Genomic DNA, 6,057 nt, shown 5'->3' on the forward strand with positions numbered 1-6,057 from the left:
ATTATTATTATTATTATTATTATTATTATTATTTATAATTTATATAGTTAACCTCCATGTGGTTCGACCTCAGCCTTGCTGAATTATTTATTACTTCAACACTCCTATACTTGGGATAAAACATCAATATTTTGGTCGTGTCGCATGTTCTATTCTATGACAACCTCTTCCATTCAATGTTATTCAAGATCACACAACAACTAACCACCATGAATCGTTGAGTTATGATAACATTTAATATAGACGAAAACAACATAAGAAAGACATCAAGCACAAAAAACACATAATTATATTAAAAAAATTCACATAGAAACCCTAATTCAAAATTTTATTATTGAATGTTTTATCTTCAAGTAGTCTCCTCAAACATAAACTAAACAACCCTATTTATAATAATCCCAACCTAGATTAAATGAGAAAAAAATAAATTAAACTCTTAAATTATATAGGAAAAATTAATAACATGAAAAATATTTTTTAAAACTAAATAAAAATAAAAATAATTAATGAAACAAATTACAATTAAGACAAAAACTAAAACGCTTGATGAATTCACTATTTTATCTATCGTACACATAAAGACAATTGTAAAGATGATCCATATGGTGCAATTCATGATCTCAAGTCTTACCTTTAGGATTTGTGTAGTGTAGGCTATCTTTGCTTTTGGTTGGGCAGTGCTGCATGTCTATTGTTCTTGTTTGTATTGGGAAAATCTTATGGTTGTTATTGGGTTGTTGTCACAAGGAACAAGGTGTGTGGGAGTGACAATTAGGAACTTGCATTTTCATGATTGAGAGCTTAATGCTTCTGCTTTAGTTGTATTGTCTATATTAAAAACTCTGAAGTGCTTACCTGTTTTCTTTCTCTACTACCCTCTCTTTTCTTTTCTTTTCTTTTTTTTTTCCTTTACCAACTCTTACAATAGCTTTAAAAAAGAGCATCCTTCCATTGAAATTGCTTATAATCTCACTGTTGGTTTTTTTTTTCCCATGAAAGTGACCATCTCTAGACCAATACTCTTCACCAGATTTTTCTTTATTTCTTGTAGAGGATTAATCACTGCTCATATAACCCCTCATTACTTAATCAAGAAAGTGAACATCACTAAACCAATACTCTTCACCGGTTTTTTATTTATTTCTTGCATAGGATTAACCACCACTCATAAAACCCCTCATTAATTAATCAAACCTTAATTAAAGCTTAAGTTACACTCCCTCAGATCTTGAGTTCATGACCAAAGAAAAGAACCGAGACAAATGCGACATAGGTCGAATAGAAAGGAGGAGAGGTCTTGGTGGCATAGTAGGTTGGTACATAAATTGGAGTGAACATCAGAGCAATAGGGTGAACAGAGAAGAAAGTGAAGGCTAGATCTAAAATGAAAAATGAAGGTTGGTTTTGAGAGAGATTTTTGGTTGTTAGTGATGATTTTTAAAGTTTGAAAATGGGAGATTTTGAGAGAGAACAACAATTAAAGGTAGCTGAGGCAAGAGTGGGATAGGGAAGGAAATGGACAACGTTGAGGGTACACACATAAGGTTCTTGGAATTCAAAGGCTGACATGTTATAATACTAGAATGCAAACCCAATAAAATAAAAGATAAGAAATAAGAGATAAGATAAAATGAGAAATGAGAAACATAAGAATTTACATGGTTCACCCAAATTTGGCCACATTCACAAGCAAATATAAAATGATTTTACTAAGTAATGTAAGAATTACAACCTCTCTCTACTAATAAGAGAACAATTGAGAATCTAGCTATTAATAGGAGAAAATACCTCACTTACTCTTTCACATACTTCTCACAACTTTGTGAGATCACTTTCCTTCTTACTCTCCATTTTTTCTCTCTTGCGGTGCATCTTAAGGCTTGGATATAGGCATCCATGCCTTTGTCTTACAAAAGACATGAGGCATTAATTGGTGTTATAAGTAGCATCGAATTGGTGCCTAACATTGTTGACTTAGGCAACACCAATTAATGCTCAGCTAACTTTACATTATCTCACTTGAAGACTTTGATAATTTAATCAAGTCTTCACACACCCAACTAACTTTACATTCTCTCACTTGAAGACTTTAATAATTTAATCAAGTCTTCACACTTCATCATCTTGTGATTCTTCTATTCTTTTTATACTTGTCATCTTCATGCTACATACATTTCTACTAAGCCATAAGAGGACCTGCACCATATATACTTGTTAGTGTTGATTGGTTTGGTCAAAACATCTTCTAGGTTTTTCTTTGTGTAAATCTCCTGAAAATCCACACTTTCATTTTCCATCACTCTATGTACAAAGTGATACTGAACATCTATGTTTTTTGTTCTTGAATAAAATGTTACATTCCTTACAATATGCAAGACACTCTAACTATCACAATATAAAGACATCTTCTTTTATTTCTTCTTAAGCTCCTCCATAAGTTTTCTTATTCATATTGCTTCTTTACAAGCTTGTGTAGCTATCATATACTCAACTTTTATTATAGATAACACTACAACAGTCTAAAGTTTAGAGACCCAGCTTATAGCTCCTCCTATAATTACAAACATATAGCCTATAGTGAATTTTCTTTTTCTCAGGGTCATTAGCAAAATCTGAATCAACAGAACATCTGACAATAAATTCTAATCCTCTATAATGTAATGCAGCATCTGAGGTACCCTCGATATATATCAAGATCCTCTTAATAGTATTCTAATACTCTCTACTATGATTTTTCACGTATTGACTAACTATTCTCACTGCTTATGCAATGTGTAGTCTTGTATATATCGCGACAAATATTAAACTTTCCACTACTAACGTATACAATACTCGAGACATCTTCATTCTCTCTGTTTCATTCCTAAGAGACATACTTGAGGATAATTTCAAGTTAATAGGATATGGAGGTCGAAATTGGCTTACAATCTTATATGTTGAAGCATCATAAAATTTGCTTAAAATAATTCTTCTAAGAAAGCCAAATCTTCCTTTTACTTCTGTCTCGGTGAATTTGTATCCTTAGAATCTTGTTTAGTGGTCCCAAAACCTTTATATCAAATTTCTTAGCCAATTGTGCCTTCAATTCTTGTACTCAATCTTTTTTGAAGCCTATTAACAATATGTCATTCACGTACAATAATAAAATGATATGAAATCATCATCTTTTTCAAATCTCTTGTAATATGTACAATGGTCTAAATTGAGTTTGTTGCATGTAAGACTAATTATGAAGGAATCAAATCTCTTATACTAACACTTTGACACCTGTTTGAGACCATATAGAGATTTATTCAACTTGTAAACTGATTAGTACTTAAAAGTATATTTTTATTAAGGTTTTATATCATTATCTTTCATTTGAAATATCAATAACTCCTTAACTAAAACATGTTTTATAATAATAAGTCTGACACCATAAGATACCTTGAATTTATGATAAATGTTCATCTTAAATGCAGGCCTATCACATAAATAAAAAAATTGATTGATGAGTTTAAGTACTGAAATTGAAAGGACAAAGTGAGGGCCAAATTTAGAAAAAAGATGTTGGTTCAACCTAAACTGAAACACTATTCAGTCATTGGGTCATATCTGAAGCTGTAGATCTTGGATTTAGGTTTGCTCTATATGAATGAAAAACTGAGACATAGACCTAAAACATTTATGGGAAGGCAAACTCAATTATGCTGTTTAGAAGTCAAAATCTTAGCAACAACGGAGAAGTCCAAATCTGTCCTGCATCCTAGACACTGTTCAGTGTTCTACCCATATCTCAAGTTCTAGAACTCCAAATAACCTTAATTTTTTTTTTTGTTGGAAAGATGAGATAATTTTCTAAAACTTTCATGATTTAAGTATGTCCAAATTTTGATGTTAGCAATGATGTTTTGTTCATACAAGAAAATAAGGATTATCACCAAGTTAAGATATAGCCACCTACTCAACAATTAATCAATAAATTAATAGTTTTGAATTTTAGCCTATAAGAAAAAGGTATTTGTCATGCATTTAGGCACTATGATTTATAAATCAAGATCATGTCATTGCTTTCTCTTTATTGTAATACTTAAGTTTTTCTTATATTAATCTTTTGTTTATACTTCTCATTTAAAAGCTGAGACATAGACCTAAAACATTTATGGGAAGGCAAACTCAATTATGCTGTTTAGAAGTCAAAATCTTAGCAACAACGGAGAAGTCCAAATCTGTCCTGCATCCTAGACACTGTTCAGTGTTCTACCCATATCTCAAGTTCTAGAACTCCAAATAACCTTAATTTTTTTTTTGTTGGAAAGATGAGATAATTTTCTAAAACTTTCATGATTTAAGTATGTCCAAATTTTGATGTTAGCAATGATGTTTTGTTCATACAAGAAAATAAGGATTATCACCAAGTTAAGATATAGCCACCTACTCAACAATTAATCAATAAATTAATAGTTTTGAATTTTAGCCTATAAGAAAAAGGTATTTGTCATGCATTTAGGCACTATGATTTATAAATCAAGATCATGTCATTGCTTTCTCTTTATTTATTATTTGTTAATAATTTATAATTAGATTGGAACCTCCTTTGTGTGTGGTTTCCAATTAAGTAATAAAAAAAAGTATACTATAATTGTTTGAAATACCATTAGTGAATCATTTGACCTTGACCTTGACATTTATTTTTATTATTGTTTAATCTTCATATTAATCCTATATCTTAAAGTCCTCTTTAACTAATTATTATTGTTATTATTATTATTATTAACCTCTCTCTAGTTTGTTCTCGGTCTTACCGGGTTATTTATTACTTCGACACTCCTACACTTGGAAGAAGATATCAATCATTTGATCATGTTATAAATCATAAAAAATTATTGAGACTAGTTTCTTCATTTCAATATAACTAATTATCCATATGTATAATAACTATGTGCAGCATCTTATTACTCATTTTTCAGTTTTTCTATAATGATTAAGGGTTAGGATAGTTTCAACCAATATAGCAGTAATATGGTTAATCTAGATATTTTCATACTCAACAAACACAATGGCAACTTCTAAAATGATTACACTCACTAACCTTGGAAACAACATAAAGCCAAATATACCTAAAGTAACTAGTTTGTCCTTTTCTATTAGGGATCCATGTTGTGACTTTTTTCTCTCTAACTCGGCTTCTAATAGTTTTTACTTCAATTCTTCTCTAAAAACTTAGTCAGATTATGAATTTTAAGCAATTTTAACGATTTAGGAATTACGTTGTCATCTTTTAAAGGGAAATAAACGTCATACAAATGGTTGAGAAACTCTAACAACATTTCATATTCTTCTATAATATGATATAAATCTACATTTTTGAAAGAGAAACACTCATAATCAAGATCCCTAAAGTTAATAAGAGCTTTAACTATCAAGTTCAATACTTCTACCCTCATGATTTCTATCAATCGCCATATTTCTTAAAGAATGCAACCTCATTAACATTTTGAATATAAGCAATCAATATCTTCACCTTATTTACTATACAATTTAAGGTCTTGATCGACGACAGTTTTCTTGCATCACATCTAGGGTAGTCTCTTTCTGATAGTTGTAATAATTCAAAAATTTACCCATATTCTATAGTACTAAATTCAACAATGATAGTCATCTTATTGTTCATGTAATTCAAGATGTTTTATGGTTAGGCTCATACTTGATACAAAGCAGCTATTATAAAGCATAAAAGGCAGGTTCTAGTTATTCTACGTAAGATAAATGATAGGTTTACTATTTGGTCTTTAAAAAGGATCTCTTGTTGTCATAGTGATTACCCTTGAGAAACTAATATGAGGGTTTAATAGGTAATGATATTGTACATGTACCAATCATTATTAATCTAAACACTCAGTAAAGAGTTAGGGTTAATGACACGACTAAAAGATTGATATCTTCTCCCAAGTGCAAGAATGTTGAAGTAATAAATAACCCGCCAAGATCGGGGTCGAACCATAGGGAGGTTAATTGTATAAATTATAGATAACAATAACACAACAACAAGAATAATAATAATAATGGTGGTGGTGG

The sequence above is a fragment of the Populus euphratica genome, unplaced genomic scaffold, assembly GCF_000495115.2.
Source record: "Populus euphratica unplaced genomic scaffold, PopEup_1.0 scaffold628.1, whole genome shotgun sequence".
Classification (NCBI taxonomy): Eukaryota; Viridiplantae; Streptophyta; class Magnoliopsida; order Malpighiales; family Salicaceae; genus Populus; species Populus euphratica.